This window comes from Astyanax mexicanus, chromosome 6 (assembly GCF_023375975.1).
Source record: "Astyanax mexicanus isolate ESR-SI-001 chromosome 6, AstMex3_surface, whole genome shotgun sequence".
Classification (NCBI taxonomy): domain Eukaryota; kingdom Metazoa; phylum Chordata; class Actinopteri; order Characiformes; family Acestrorhamphidae; genus Astyanax; species Astyanax mexicanus.
Genome location: NC_064413.1, coordinates 53,007,643 through 53,025,231, shown reverse-complemented (window position 1 = coordinate 53,025,231; position 17,589 = coordinate 53,007,643). Strand labels below are relative to the sequence as shown.

The window sequence follows — 17,589 nt, the reverse complement described above, 5'->3', positions numbered from 1 at the left end:
GGGGGCACATGCTGCAAACCTGCTGATAAAACTCTCCCATTTTTTGGTGACACTGACTTTGGCAAGGAAGGCGGCCGGCAGCGCTCTCTCCGAGCTGTTTCAGGGCCTCAGCCGGCAGTCCTCCACACGTAGGGCTGAGCAAACAGTTTTAATTGCGGATTAGACACCCTTTCCCCCCATCTCGCTTGCATAACTAATCAACGATAAGAGGTGACACAATTACCATCACAATGACATTAACAGCGAAAAACGCAGGAGGCAATCAAAGCACAGCTTTTCGCACGGATCGGATAACTGCGGATGTAATTAACAGTTTCTGCTGCTCTTGCGCTGTGGAGGATTATTAGGCTTTGTGGATAAAATAGAGATAAAACAGGAGCAGATTAAGGCGTGAAGAAATACCTTTATACAGATGATAAGAAGGAATGAAGGTGTGATCACGTTTTACTGTGGTCAAAAGCACATTTGGCACAGGTTGACCTTGACATCCAGAATCTATAGTCTTTAGCTTTGCTGCTTTGCTAATAGATGTGTTCATTTAACCCTATTTTATCCACTGTTGCTCTATTAGAGCTTCCAACACTAAGGGTAGAAAACACAGATTAAAAAGCTTGGCCTAAAATGATCATGATTAAGTGTTACATGTGGAAACTTGTGAGGAAAGTTGTGAGGTGTTATCCTGATAGTGAGGTTAAATACAAGACAATAGAGTCACGTGTAATTCAGGAATACACAATAGAAGGCTAATATTACCACCCACAGTGGACAGTGCAGTGCAGTAGGTGGTAATGATTGTGACCGGCTAGAATTGTCCATGCAAAGAGATAAATGTCTCTGAAACCAGATATCAATCACCTCCACATTTAATGCAGAAGACCCCGCCCACATATCCCACAGTCAGAGTTCTTCAGCTTCCATTGGACACGGCGAAAGACATTAGACACCATACTAAGACAGTCTAAGCCAAATAAAAGTCTTTTTAATACTAGGTAGAACTACACTGATGGACACTGTCCACTGCATACCAGGAACACCCCACAAGACCTGCCTGATGTTCTGGAGATGTTCTGATGCAGTTGTCTAGAACATCACAGTTTGGTACCTTAGATTCTTATGCTTGCATATTGTTCACCGTTCACACTGGACCCACTGGAACGAGACCATCAGTGCTCTTCAGTTCACTTGTCACTGGTTTTAATGATATGGCTGATGGATATCGGTGTATACAGATCAAGCACACACCCATTATACTTTTTTAAAATGGTACAGTGAGTCAATCAGGTACTGCAGCAGTGCTGCTTGAGTTTTTAAACACTGTGTTTAATCATTTCACTGTCCTCCACTCTGTTATACACAGCTACCTACAGCTGAAACACAGTTTGTGTTGGACATCCTCCTGTTCTTTATTAGTGGGCACAGGACACTGCCCACAGGACATTGCTGACAGATTGTTGCCTTCAAAACATTGTCCACAAGATGATGTTGGTGGATTACTCTCAGTCCAGCAGTTACCGTATAAACATGTGTTTAAAAACACCAGCAGCACTGCTGTGTTTGGTCCACTCATACCAGCACAACACACACTAAAGGCCCTGATTTAAGTGTTCTATAGGCAAGCCATCAATCGTGCACCATCCATGATTTAGGGTGTGGAAGTGTGTCTTTGCTATCGTAACAACGGGAAAAGTATGCCTTGTTTTCCAGGAAAACACTGCACTGACTTTAGACTTGATAATAAAACACAATGGATCAACACCAGTGATGGGAGTAACGGCGTTGAAATACACAGTGTTACTAACACCGTTAATTTTTACAGTAGCGAGTAATCGAACTAATTACTCTGACTGTAACTATAACGCCGTTACCATTTCCCACACCCCGTTACTGCACTTTACTTTAGCAGCTGAATGAACTTTATTTTTAACTTCGTGCATACAGACAAAGGCGCAAGTGTGTGTGTGATTCACAAGGGACGAAAAAATGGACTGATGGTGAGATGGTTGCTCTAACCCTATGAAAAGGGGTAGTGGGAGGGCTTAGGAAGTTGTTTGCCCTGGTTAACCCCCTCCGCTTTCTGGTGAACTTGAGCTTCTGGCCGCTGTGCCTGTAGGTTTACGTGGTTCGGCGTGGTGAAGTGAGGCACAATTGTGAAGATTTGCGTGCTCTAATAAATTCAGTGATTACCTGTTAAACTGTTATATTAATACCATTTTAACGGTCATTTGATTGTTGTTTTTGTCCCTTCTTATGTTTTGTTTATATATATATTTTTCCTTTGAATGTGGTTTGGTTTGTTTAATTTCATCCCCAGACACGTTTTTCTGTTTTTTCCAGTATTACAAGTTTTAGTAATTTTCTTTGGTTGTGTGGAGAATTTATTTTTTTTTTTTTAATTTGTTATATTATATTTTCGTCAACATTTTGGGTTTATTTTTGTTTGTTATTTTTCTAATAATAATAGTAAATGCATAATTGATTTTCTTTTGTGATTTTTTTTTTACGGGGCGAATAACACAAAGTAACGTAATAGTTACTTTTACTGGTAACTAGTTACTTTTATATTGGAGTAACTCCGTTAGTAACTCAGTTACTTTTTTGGAGAAGTAACTAGTAACTATAACTAATTACTTTTTCAAAGTAACGTGCCCAACACTGCTCAACACCAGCAGATGCCATGACTCTCCAAACCATCACTGATCATCAGTAAATTTTACATTTCATTTGGAAATCAAATATGGAGGAAGAGTGGAAAGACACACAGTCCACTCATTTTCCAGCAGGATTTGGAACACTGCCCACACTGCTAAAAAATGTTCTGAGACACTGATTTTTGCGTTTTCATTGGCTGTAAGGAATAATCATCAACAATAAAAGAAATAAAAAACTCTTAAATAGACCACTCTGTGTTTACTACATCTATATAATATATTTATAAAAGTGAGTTTCACATTTTGAACTTAACTTTGAGTTACTAAAATAAAGTAACTTTTCAATGATATTGTAACGTATTGCTGCTATCTGTAATCATGAGTAAAAGTGGGGTGTGGATCTAAAAACAGTAGCTCAACCTCACCCCAACCTTGAATCCTGATTTTTTTTTTCTTCTCCGTACTCTTGCCTGTATTTGGGGTAAAGAAGAAAATAGATACCGTACATTGTGTTATTGTACTGTATCTCCCTCAGGGTTTCTCGCTATTGTTCGGAGAAAGGTCGCCTTTGAATTCATATCAGAGGCTAAAAATTGACTAGTGCTCACAGATATTATGGAGCCATCATTTGTTACCATGACCGATCTGTACCGTCCTTTTCCCAGAGGGAGCCGCCCCCGCGGCCTGGACACCGCCGTCCAACACTTTCCCTCACCACTTTCCCTCCGAGTTTATCAATCATATCATCCGGACAGGCACGATCCGTTCAGAACACCCAGCTCGCCTTCACTCAGCCCATCACTCAGCCCATCGCTCAGCCCCCGGCCTCGTCCCAATCCCAATCTCCACCGCTGCGCTGATGCACGCTGCCTACACCGCCCGTCATCTCTTATCTATAATACAATTCTCCATAATACTGTTCCAGGACTCCACACTCTGATCTGCAACTTCTGCTATCTGTGTTCCTCCACTATCTACAGCATCTCCAAACTCCCAGCAGTCTCTCCACTGCTGTTTACTCCCTCTCTGTGCACTGCTTCTGAACTCTGCATGTCTTCTTCTTCTTCTTCGTTCAGCTTCTCTTTATCAAACCAGAAAAACTCGTCTACTGGAAAGTCGAGATTCTGGACCGCAAACGCTGGGCAGTAGAAAATAACACTGTGTTCAGTAGATACTGTAGATCTGTAGATATCGTTAAAGAAAGCTTATTGTTTTTTAATTGCAGATACTCAAGACACGAAATTGAACAAAATGAAAAACATTTAAGAAAATAACATAGTAATTAACTCATTTTTTGGTAACTTACAGTACAGGCCAGAAGTTTGGACACACCTTCTCTTATTTTCAATGCGTTTTCTTTATTTTCATGACTATTTATTTATTGTAGATTCTCACTGAAGCATCAAAACTATGAATGAACACATGTGGAGTTTTATGTACTTAACAAAAAAAGGTGAAATAACTGAAAACATGTTTTATATTCTAGTTTCTTCAAAATAGCCCCCCTTTGCTCTGATTACTGCTTTGCACACTCTTGGCATCATTCTCTCAATGAGCTTCTCAAAGAGGTGGCCACCTGAAATGAAAAGTTTTGAAACAGTCTTGAAGGAAGGAGTTCCCAGAGGTGTTTATTAGCACTTGTTGCTTCTTTGTCTTCTTCACTCTGTGCTCCAGCTCACCCCAAACCATCTGGATTGGGTTCAGGTCCGGTGACTGTGGAGGTTCAGCTCATTTTTTGTTAAGTACATAAAACTCCACATGTGTTCATTCATAATTTTGATGCTTCATTGAGAATCTACAATGGAAATAGTCATGAAAATGAAGAAAACGCACTGAAAAAGAGAAGAAGGTGTGTCCAAACTTTTGGCCTGTACTGTATATATGCTTACAAGGTTACTCAGCTCGCTGGCGTCACTAAATCATTTTGAACTTTTAATATTTAACCACCTTCAGACAGCCTTTTTTATCCTTTTATTTGTTTTGTTACTTTGTTACCTTTTTATTCATTTATTTATTTTATTTATTTTTGTATAATTGGTTTTTATACAACTTATTATTATTATTATTATTATTATTATTATTATTATTATTTATTTTAGTTCCATCATATACTTTTTTATAATTGTGGTTATTTTAGTCCTTTATTTCTTTGTGTTGAAATCTTATTATTCTACGTATTTATCTCTTTGTTTTATTGCTCTATACTTTAGCCTGTAGCATGTAGTAACCTAAATGTGTAAAACAAACCAACAAACCAAAATACTCCGTGAGTATCTAGGGAGCTGTTAACTTGTGGTTTCTGAGGCTGGTAACTATGAAGAACTTATGCTGGGGCATCCTGATGAGTGCCAGTTTCATCATCATAACGTTTTTGATGTTTTTTTTGCAGTGACTGCACTTGAAAACACTTTCCAAGTTATTACAATTATTTTTTTACGATTGACTGACCTTAAATTTTTCTTAAAGTATTTTTTTTTTCTTTATTTAGTTGAGTAGTTGTTGCTTCTCATAATCTGGATTAGAACATTACTCAAATATTCACTATTCACTGTATACCTGTAACTCTACCTCTTCACTACTTTACTTTAACTGATGCTCTCAAACACTTTATTAAGAGACAAGAAATTCAAGTAATTAACTCTTGATGAGTTCAGCACAGCTGTTAACTGAAAGCCTGAATTCCAGGTGACTCCACTTTATTAAGAAGAAAAATAAAGTGTGTTTTTCTGCATAGTTTCTTCATTTTTAAAATAATGAAAGACCAATGACCAATTTAATGTTGGTCCAAACTTTTGACTGGAACTGTATTAAACACTATCCCTAGTACAGACTATATATATTATATGAACACCGAAAGCTGGAACTAGGAAATGAGCAGTGGCGATTGCTCTAAGACTGCAAGAGAAGCTCAGCTTCCCCTAAAATGTAAAAAAATAAGTGATTAAATATATACTGTTGTGTGTACATGTCACTGATTAAATATGCGCTACAACGCGCTGAACTTAGTTCAGAATCAGCTTCTTATCACTGGTAACACCGCGGCTTTCCTCTCACTCATTCCCGCAGCTTCACAGCGCTGCTTTAAACAGTGCGGACGCTGAGAGTCCACAGACTTTAATAGCGGAGCAAAGCGCGCGGCCAAACGAGACGAGTCATTGGATAAATGCTGGGCTTTGTCCCGCCCATCGGACACTCAGCGTCTCTGGGGGTCTATGGGGCAGTGGGCTGGCCTCGGCCGGCCCGGACGCTCAGCTTCTGCGTGATGATTGGATGATCTGTCTGAGGCGGAGTCCCTTTTTGATTGACAGTGAAATGAGCGAATCAGCGACCTTTTAGTCTAAAATCTGTGATGAGCATTTTAATTCTGTTCTGAGTTGAGCCTGAGACTTTCCTAATCCTTATAGCGGCATGTTCTTTATGAAAAACGACTAGCGACAAATCCAGCTTCTATTTCTGGTGCTTTTCTGTAGCTACTTGTGTTTGGAGACTGACTTCTGTGCTGTTGTCCATGCCTCAGGACATAAATGAACAGGGGCCAGTAGTAAGTATTGTGTTATCATTAATAATTAAAATAATTTAAATTAATAAAGGGATTATTTAAGAAAATTAAAACTGTGTGAAATAAATTTACGTGCATTTTTTCCTTGACCAACTTTAAAGATTTTGCGTAATGTTTTTTTTTTTACTGATCATTTTATGTCTATTCATGTCATAGTGTCTTTTTTATGTAATTGTTCAATGTAAAGAATGGGTACCTTTTTGTTGTGTAGTGAAAACTTGAAAATAATGCCTTTTTTTTTTTACAAAAAAAGTAGAATTTGCGTATAAATAAACCTACATATGTTAAGATGTAGGCCGAAATTGAGCTTCCCCTCCTTGAAAGACCAAGATCCGCCACTGGAAATGAGTCATATCTGAGCTCATCTGTGAGGACCTGATTGATGTACAGTAGTTTAATCCAACATGAGTGATACTTGAGTTAAACTGAATTGCTGATATTTATACAATGTTTTTTGGGTTGTTTTTCATTTTTATATTAAAATAAAATCTTTCCACAGCGGCCACATGTCCGTATATCTGAGCGAGGCTGCAGGAGAAGCAGGTGGGCTCTCAGGAATACAAACTAGAACAGATACAATCAAACTTTTAGAGTAAATCCAATCTTTGAGTTGGACTTTTATTCCCAGTGTGGCTTCTCTGCCCTCGCTCGCCCTCAGTGCAGAGCTCTCTCTCTCTCTCTCTCTCTCTCTCTTTTTCTCGCTCTCTCTGATGGATCCGCTCTGGATACGGGTGTGTTAGAAACGTACATCTGACAGAACACACACACACACACACACACACACACACACACACTCACACACACACACACTGGACCCTTCACTTTGGAAGCATCTCTTAATACCTTCCCCTCCACTGGGCTTATAGTAGAACCTTTTTTACTTCTTCTCTTCCACAGAGAAACCCATGTGACTAGTGTTTCCTCTCAGCTCTACTCCAATACCTAGTTGAACTTTAACTTTAACACTGTTTTCTATTCAAAACTGTGTGTAAAATGTAATGTAATGTAATGTCAAGTGCAGTCGCCAAAAAAACATCAAAACCCCAGGAAAGGAACAGGAACAAGAGTTCCCTCTGTTTCACAGGATAAGTTTATTATAGTTACCAGCCTCACTGCCCTCCACTGGGCTTTCAGTAGAACCTTTTTTACTTCCTTTCTTCCACAGATAAACCCATGTGACTAGTGTTTCCTCTCAGTTCTACTACAATAGCTACTTGCAATTTAAACTTTAACTTTAACACTGTTTTCTATTCAAAACTGTGTGTAAAATGTAATGTAATGTAATGTAAAAAAAAAGAAAAAAAATCTAAACTGTTAGGATGATAAAACTGGCACTCATCAGGACCGCCTCAGAAAAAGAAGAGCAAGAATAATTACCTCTGTTTTTACAGGATAAGTTCATTAGAGATACTAGCCTTCCCCTCCACTGGTCTTTTAGTAGAACCTTCTTTACTTCTTCCCTTCCACAGGGAAATCGGGAACACTTTACTTTATGTATTAACTAACTAACATGAATTAATGCATTAGTTACTGCTTAAGTAATGCCAATTAAACACGAAACAACAGCATTAATCACCATTACTTGAAATGAAATGTCGATGAACTAAACATTGTAACATTTTCTAATGTACTGCAGTAATGCGTACATTAATTGTACAGTCACAAAAAAGACAATCAAAACTGTTATGATGATGGAACTGGCCCTCATCAGGACCACCCCAGAAAAGGAAGAGCAAGAAGAGTTCCCTCTGTTTCACAGGATAAGTTTATCAGAGATAACAACTCCCCAGATAAGAGCTGCTAAATGCTTCTTCACAGAGTATTTTTTGGTTTGTTTAACATTTTTAAGTTACTACATGATTCCTTATGTGTTCCTTTATAGTCTGAATCACTTTACTCTTCATTTACTATGTTTTTTATGGACAAGGAGTGTCCAAATTTTGACTAGTAGCAGTACTGGAATTTTTTTATAAACCGAAACATTTGTCCCATTTTCATTTGGCCACTACATGAATTAAATCAAGCAATAATAAAAAAATATATATTTAAAAAGCCAAAAATATATATATATACATTTAGACTGTTTAAATTATTCTTTCTATCTCGCTAATTCTGGTTGCCAAATATATTGGTGCATCCCTAATATTAAGTAAATATAATCTACCTCTGGTAGATAAGTCTTGTAAAAGGTTGCAGCATGATGTTTAAGCAATAATACACTCGAGGTTCGTGCTATAAAGTGTCATATTGGAACTGCTGTGATGCGCTTGTAGATTGGCAGATACAGCGGTACCAATATGACATGTTATAGCACGAACCGCGCATGTATTATTGCGATTATTATACCACAGTTCCATTAAAACATTATTTTTTAAAAGATTTTGAGTTAAACAGGACAAGAAAATATGATCTGTTTGGTTATATAAACTCCGCCAGTTAAAATAGTTCCATTACTGCCCTGTTTGTAGCTGCACTGTAAGCTCTGCATTATCGGCCATTTCAGTCCAAATTGTGGAAATCTAAAATAATAATTCTGTAAATAAACAGAAGAGCTTTACTCACCAAAAAAAGTTTTTTTAAGAGAGAAATCTGTGTAGATTAAAGTAGAGTGCTTGTTTGACTTAAAGAAAATGTTTTCTTAAGTCCACCTTACATTCAGCTTAAAATACCCTGTATTAACTGGAAAATATATACAATTAAGCTTTTATTTTAATAATTACAGCTCTTAACCTGATATTGGTGGATGATTATGTGTGTAATAATACGTATTTTTGAATCGCTGGGCTTATTTATATATTTGTGTGACCTTGTCTTTGCCTGCGCCGCCTATTAGAGACATGGCGTTTCTGCACTGTGCCTCTATGGGATACAGCGTCTCAAAGTGGTGTATAATGACAAATCGCATTTAGTTTGTATTTGGTTTGTAAGCGCTGCATCTTTGCTATAGGTCACCTGTATGTGGTGGAGTAATACATAGATAGCTTCGATTGTAGTGCGTTATCGCCTGATAATGTCACACATAAAACACCTCTCAGCCAATCACACTGCAGGATCGGAACTAACTGTGCTTTGATTAAAATTTTAAGACATTGCACATGATATCACACTTCCTGTGATATGACTATTACATAAACATTTTTTTCTGATACAGAATGTATGTAGTCTTTCTTAGTACATTCTTTCATCCTGTACTGAGAAGAACAGAATCTCATTAACTCAGAATCTACTTAAAGCTCACCTTCCGCGAAAATCCGATTTTTCTTGTTTTTTGTGGAATACAGTAGGTCTCTCCGAGTTGAATGTGTACACCTGCACATTAAACTGTTTTGCAGCCCCCATTGTCTGCAGGAGCTAAGCAAAGAAATCCCCCCTCCCCCCCTCCGAAAAACGGGTGAATTTTGAATTATCTTTCTGCCTACGTAGGCAGAAACTCACAGACCAGCCCACCTTGGCTCGAGAAACTCCCAGAGGCGGAGCTGAAGCGACGCAACATCACCGCTCATCAGTTACGAGGTGGGAGGCAGTGAGCGGCAGAGCGGCGGAGGGGCGTCGCAGTGCTCCTAGCCAATCAGAGGAGAGATATTTGCATGCTGTTTGCATGTATGAATATTCATGAGCAAAGCTGGAATCCGGTCATTTTGGACACACCCCTAAAACAGTCCATTAAAAAAGAGCTATACAGAGACACCTGAGCACTTTTTTTTTACAAAAACGGCTCACATGTCATTCATTCATACTAGAGACCACAACTAGACATTTTAAAATGAAAGAAAAAACGACGGAAGGTGAGCTTTAATACATAATATATATAGAAGAAGCCTGAGGAAGAAGTACAGAGTCATCGAGTTCTCTTGAACGTACTGTAACCTTACTTTAAATATCCTTCTACTGACATGTTCACAAAGCTAACAAAAGAGGTTTATCTTTAGCATCTGGTAAAGAGCTGCCGTGTGACGCTATCTGTAAGAGTGAGCAGTCTGAGGAGGATGGTGAATACCAGTTGGCCTTGGTAGAGTAAGTAACTCATGGAGGCGTAATGTAGGCCAGAATCAGTGCAGTCTGCAGTATGTTTCCTCTCATTCAGCCTCCACTATAGATCCACGACCTTGCTGACTTCTCTCCTGACCCCCCCTCCTGCTCCCCCATTGGCCTTTACTCCACACTGAGGTCCGGCTCGTCACGGTCAATCTCTCCAGCCTTAATTAGAGTTGGAAGAAGAGGGAAAAGTCATTGCGCCAACCCTGAGAGATCGCAATAACCGTAGCCTGTCGAAACTTTCTGACTGAATGAATTATTTCTCATTTATAGCTCCCTGAAATCCAAAAAATCCAAAATACAGAATCCCAACTGCCAAAGCTTCAATCCACACCAAGATTCATAAGTAAAAATAAAGCAGGTCTTTCAGAACAAAAGATAATTTAAACTAACAGCAATTTAAGGCCAGTAGTCAATTGCTTGTAAGGCTAGGACTTCTCTCACTTCACTGATCACATGACGCAACAGTGTTCCCCCTCTCCAAGTTACTAATTAGCTCCACCTTCCCTCCCTAGTATATGCAGTATATGCAAAAAAAAAGTTTGTGAACCCTTTGGGATTACCTTCATTTCTGCATAAATTGGTCATTAAATGTGTTCTGATCTTCATCTAAGTCACGACAATAGACAAACACAGTCTGCTTAAACTAATACCACACAGAAAATTAAGTTTCCATGGTTTTATTGAACACAACATGTTAACATTCACAGTGCAGGGTGGAAAAAGTATGTGCACCCCTAGGCTAATGACTTTTCGGTACCACTTTAAAATAAGACTACCTTTATAAAGGGTTTATAAATGGTTTACTATTAGTTTATTAATGGTTACTAATTAGGTTGTAAATGCCTTAAAAACTATTAATAATCAGTTATAACACATATGTAGAAAGGGCAACAATATAGATGGCTGTGGGTTCACTGTTTGACAAACAACAGGTCATTGTTGCTCTTTCTATGTATGTGTTATAACTAATTATTAATGTTTTTTAAGGCATTTACAACCTAATTCGTAACCATTAATAAACTAATTGTAAACAATTTATAAACCCTTTATAAAGGTAGTCTTATTTTAAAGTGGTACAGACTTTTCTTTATTAGAGCCAGGATGTGATGAGATGTGAGATTGGGATGGGATGTGTTGGTTAAATCTGTCCTGCCCTATAAAAAAAAAAACCATTCACACCAGTTTTGAGTTTGCTGTTCTTAAGAAGCATTGCTTGATGTGAATCATACCTCGCACAAAAGCTCAAGCTCTCAGAAGACCTACATTCAAGAGTTGTTGACTTGCATGAAGCTGGAAAGGGTTACAAAAGTATCTCTAAAAGCCTTGATGTTCACGTGTCCACGGGAAGACAGACAAATGGAGAAAGTTCAGCACTGTTGCTGCTACTCTCCCTAGGCGTGGAAAAGTCCTGTAAAGATGACTGCAAGAGCACAGCGCAGAATGATCAATGAGGTGAGGAAGAATCATATAGTGTCAGCTAAAGACTTACAGTTCCTTCTGTAAAAACTGTAATCTGTCATTTTTATCTGCAAATAATTAGATAGATGGACAGTTGCATTTTCACGTGAACCATGGAAAATTACAGTCCAAATTTGATCCCTTAATTTCTGCTGTAGACTGAAAACATTTGGGTTTGATATTAAAAGATCAACATTTCAGCTTTTATTTGCAGGTATTTATATCTGATAGTCTGTTTATAATCTGCTCCCACTGTAAAAGTCCTGCGGTAGTGTATCCACTGCTTTAGCAGTAAAAGTTTATTCTGGAAACCTCTCTCTCTCTCTCTCTCTCTCTCTCTCTCTCTTTCTCTCTTTCTATTTTGCAGACTCCTCAAACGGCCCATTTATCCAACCAGAGCTCTGATGATGGACAGTGCTTCCCCATCCACTTCATCCCTCTTTCTGACCTCTCACTCTCTACAGCACACACTCTCTCTATACATCTCTCCCCCCCCCCCTCTCTCTCTCTCTCTCTCTTCAGAAAACAGACACAACCAGGAATAAAACTTAATCAAGCTCTCTCTCTACCTCTACCTATTTCTCTCTCTCTCTCTCTGTCTCTATTTCTCTCTCTACCTCTACATATCTACCTCTATCTCTGTCTACCTGTCTCCACCGCTCTATCTTTATCTTTCTCTTCCTCTATCTCTGCCTCTCTCTCTACATCTACTTGTCTCTACCTCTATCTCTATCTCTGTCTCTCTCTCACTCTACCTCTCTCTCTCCATCTCCATCTCTATCTCTACCTCTACATGTCTCTAGCTCTACCTCTCTACATATTTCTATCTTCATTTATTTACCTCTATCTCTACATCTGTCTATGTCTACCTCCACCTCTCCACCTCTCTCTACCTCTCTCTCTCTCTCTGCTTCTCTCTTTTTCTCACTTCTTTCCTTTACTTCCCCATCTTTCTGTATCTCTCTACCACTTTCTCCCTCTCCACTTATTTCCTTTTCTTTCTGTTAGTCTCTTTCTCTCTCTACTACTTTCTCTAACTTCTCTCTACCTCCTCCTCTCTACCTTCCCGTTTTACCTCTCTTTATTCTCTTTCCCTATATTCTCCTTGCTCTCTCCACCTCTTCTCTCTCTCTCTCTCTCTCTCTCTCCCGCTCTCTCTCTATCTCTCTCTGTCTCTCTCTCGTAATGATCTTATGATTATGTGCTTTTTTTATGGCTTTGTGAGAAACTCTCAGTCTCAGCAACATCCTTCAGTCTGGAGCTCCTCCTGCAGTGTTAATGCTGCTCTGGCACTTTTTAAACACCCTGTTCTTTTCACTCTATATCACCATTCAGCTCCCACAGCTCAGCCATCCAGAACATCCACGAGTTCAGAGATCTGATGCACGAAGCAGATAAAAGATCTCAAAAAGCAGCACATTTTGCCTTGATCTGAAGAAATTCAAAAACATTATGATAAAACAAAGTCATTGATCATCTATCAGTCTGGAAAAGGTTATAAATTCATTTCTAAAGCTTTGAGACTCCAGAGAACCACAGTGATTCACTATTATTATTCACTAATGGAGAAAACATGGAACACTGGCGAACCCTCCCAGGAGTGACCGGCCGACCTAAAGAAATGACTCCAAAAGGGCATGAACAACTCATCCAGGAGGTCCCAAAAGAACCCAGAACAACATTAAAAGAACTGCAGGTCTCACTAAAGCCTCAGTTAAGGTCAGTGTTAATGATTCAATACTAAGAAAGAGATAAAAAACACTGCTGACCAAGAACACCACAACCACCCGTCTCACATTTACCAACTAACATATCGATGATCTCCAGAAATTTGGGTAAATATTATTCAGACTGACGTGACAAAAGTGGAACTTTTTGGTTCCAAGGTGTGTGTCCCGTTACATCTGGTGTAAAACTATAAAACACATAATTATTTCAGAAAAAAGAACATACTGAATGTAAAACATGGTGGTGGTAGCGTGATGGTCTGGGGCTGATTTCTTGCTTTAGGGCGTGGGGAACTTGTTGTGATAGATGAAGAATATCTGGCTATCAGTTTTTGTGACCTCAAGCTCAGGCGTACTTGGGTTCTGCAGCAGGATAATGACCCAAAGCACACAAAAAAACAACACAAAAGTCCACCTTTGAATAGCTTAAAAAACTAAAGGAAGGTTTTGGAATGGTCTAGTTAATGAGATGCTGTGTATGATCTAAAAACAGGACTTTTATGCTGGAAAATCCTCCAATGTGTCTAAATTAAAACCATTCTGTAAATAAAGGTTGGAACAACCTAGTTTTTTCTTTAATAAATAAAATTATCATTTTAAAACATCCTTTTATTCTTATTTTTAAAGTTGTTTATTAATCTAAAAAAATGTAAGGTCATAAAAAAAAGCCAAAAAAAATATATATATTTTTTTTACATTACTATAGTAAGAGTAACTGCTCACACACTGTTTTAATGGGACTATATAGCAGTCTAGAGTGCAGTGCATGCTGTAATTACACTTGCCAGTGTGATTTTTTCCCCTAAACCCGGTCAGAGTGACAGCTGGAGACTAAACCGAGCTCTGGTGACGCAAGTAATGCAACTTCTCTCCTCTCTGAGCTCCGTGGCCCACTTAATTGGTCTTGATTAAATTGATTTTTCTCCCCGGTACAGGTAATTTGTTCTGGCGGGGCGGCTGATGGGGAGACGGCGCCGGCCGCAGGGCGAGACTTATCGAGCTCGTCTGAGGTGAACAAAAGCGCCGCAGATCCGCACTAATACAGCCCTGTGGCTCAGGTGAGCTATGAAAGGAAACGGAGCTTGTAAAAGATTCACACCTCCTTTAATTAAAAAGACTGTTTCAGCTCCACCATCGCTCAGCCCAGCTGCTGCTGCTGCTCCTCCACCATGCAGGTCATCCATCAGCTGTTTTGCAAAGTGTCCCACAAAAGTTTTGGGGTGTCTAGCCTTTTTAACACGTTTTCCTGAGAATTACATATTGTGATTAAATTATGATATAACTGTGTATTTGCACTTTTTATCTATCTATCTATCTATCTATCTATCTATCTATCTATCTATCTATCTATCTATCTATCTATCTATCTATCTATTTGTCTGTCTATCTGTCTGTCTATCTGTCTATCTGTCTGTCTATCTGTCTGTCTGTCTATCTGTCTGTCTATCTATCTATCTATCTGTCTGTCTATCTATCTATCTATCTATCTATCTATCTGTCTGTCTGTCTGTCTGTCTGTCTGTCTGTCTGTCTGTCTGTCTGTCTGTCTGTCTGTCTGTCTGTATATCTGTCTATCTATCTATCTATCTATCTATCTATCTATCTATCTATCTATCTATCTATCTATCTATCTATCTATTTGTCTGTCTATCTGTCTGTCTATCTGTCTGTCTATCTGTCTGTCTGTCTGTCTATCTGTCTGTCTGTCTGTCTGTCTGTCTATCTATCTGTCTATCTGTCTGTCTATCTGTCTGTCTATCTATCTATCTATCTATCTATCTATCTATCTATCTATCTATCTATCTATCTATCTATCTATCTATCTATCTATCTATATGTGTCTGTCTGTGTCTGTCTGTCTGTCTGTGTCTGTCTATCTGTCTGTCTATCTATCTGTCTGTCTGTCTGTCTGTCTGTGTCTGTCTGTCTGTCTGTCTGTCTATCTGTCTGTCTATCTGTCTGTCTGTCTGTCTGTGTCTGTCTGTCTGTGTCTGTCTGTCTGTGTCTGTCTGTCTGTCTGTCTGTCTATCTAATAATCAGCAGGTTGGATAATAAAGATAACTGATGGTAATCACAGCAGCCCTGTAATAGATCTTGAGCGGAAAATGCTCCTTTCCCTCCTTCCATGCTCTGCTGTTAAACTGTTGCCCAGTAATAGTGTAATATTACAACTTTATCATCAAAGTGAACATATTTGTTTTAACAATGGAAGTTTTTTTAATCTCCCATTTTTGTTTGGATCATCAAATAAAAAACTCAAAATACAAGCCATTATTTTATTTTTTTGGTATTATATTCAAAAATGGGAAACAACATAAAAATTAAAAAAATTCATTAGTATGTGATCTCTTGTGGTAATGACCTCAAAATGCTAATTAGTGTCAAGTGTTTTGCAAAGTGTCCCACAAAAGTTTTGGGGGTGTCTAGCCTTTTTAACACGTTTTCCTGAGAATTAGAGTTCAGTGGCCAAGAAAAAATACGTGAAACCTCTGAAATTTCATGTTTTTCTACTTTTTACACTCCAAAAGTCTATCTATCTATATCCATCCATCCATCCATCCATCCATGCATCCATCCATCCAATATCTTCAAAAATGGGATTAAATCTGATTCATCCAAGTGAAGGACATGATAAACTTATGATCAGGCATTAAAAAAAAATCATTGTGCTGATGGAACAAGTCTCTGAAGTCGTGTTAATGACCTCAAAAAACAGCTAATTACATAATAAGTTTCAAGTTAATATACAGTGGTATAAAAAAGTTTGAGCACGGTTTCTCTTTATAAAGTTTATAGGATTTACAGAAAGTGTGCAATAATTCTTTAAACTACATTAAGCAGAAAAATTACATCAACATTTAGTAGATCCTAATTTTGCAGAAATAACAGCCTCTAAACTCTTCCTGTAGCTTCCAATGAGAGTCTGGTTGAAGCTTCTGGTATCTGAAGGTATTTTAGATGATTCTCCAGTTCAGTCAGGTTTGATCTTTAAATCACTTGCTGTGAACATGAGACAAGATAGGGATCATAAATATAGGACACTAGATTAAGAGGAGGGGTTTAAGCATGTTCCCAAAATTACTTCCAAATCAATACAACACTAAACTGGTGTGCATAAGATGGTGGTGCTGGATTCGAGTATGTTCCTCCTCATTCAGACTGTTCAGTGTGGAGGTTCATGTGTGTTCTGTGTGATTTTATGTGATTTATCCAGAGGTGGAAAAATTACTGAAAAATTGTAATTAAGTAAAAGTACCTTTACTTTGCTAAAATTCTACTCAAGTAAAAGTAAAAGTACCCATCTAAAAGTCTACTCGAGTAAAAGTTTTTTTAACATCCAAGCAGATATGTTTAATGTTTCTAATACAAATTTAAGGAATTATCATGAAAAACATGAAAACGTACAAAAAACTGTTGTTCAGCGCATGCGCAGTGCTGTAAAGAAGCACATATCGATGGTTAGCATAACTCGACAGAACACCGGTTCCCCCGAGCACAGCTGATTCACATAGCGTCTCTCCATATTAAACACTGCATGGAGAAGTTCAGCTGCGCTGCCATGGAGAACAAAACTCTACTTTTTTTTAAATTCAGACAATTAGTTTTTTTCTCCCAGCACTTCATTTTTTACTCAGTAACGGGGAGTTTTCCAATGTAGTGAAGTAAAATACTTGTGTCAAAATGTATTTGAGTAAAAGTAAAATTGCCTATTTTAAAAACTACTTTAAAAATTACAAATTACTCATAAAATCTACTCAATTACAGTAATGTGAGTAAATGTAATTAGTTACTTTCCACCTCTGGATTTATCTTTATCAGCTCTACTGATCTAGGTCAAAATTTAGTCTAATTTTTTTATCGCCAACAGTCTCAGGCATGAGAGAACACCAGCCAGCAGCTATAACACACACTAACACTAATCCTCACACCCTCACACACTAAAATCAGCCGTAACACACACTCTGACGCTCATCCTCACACACTTACACACTAAAATCAGCCGTAACACACACTCTGACGCTCATCCTCACACACTTACACACTAAAATCAGCCGTAACACACACTCTGACGCTCATCCTCACACACTTACACACTAAAATCAGCCGTAACACACACTCTGACGCTCATCCTCACACACTTACACACTAAAATCAGCCG

At 38.4% G+C, this 17,589-nt stretch overlaps 1 protein-coding gene across 3 annotated transcripts in view; it reads right to left on the bottom strand.

The window, feature by feature from the left end:
• The window catches only part of dpp6a (dipeptidyl-peptidase 6a), a 615,874-nt gene that overhangs the window by 87,266 nt on the left and 511,019 nt on the right, over positions 1 to 17,589 (bottom strand). The window lies entirely within an intron of this gene.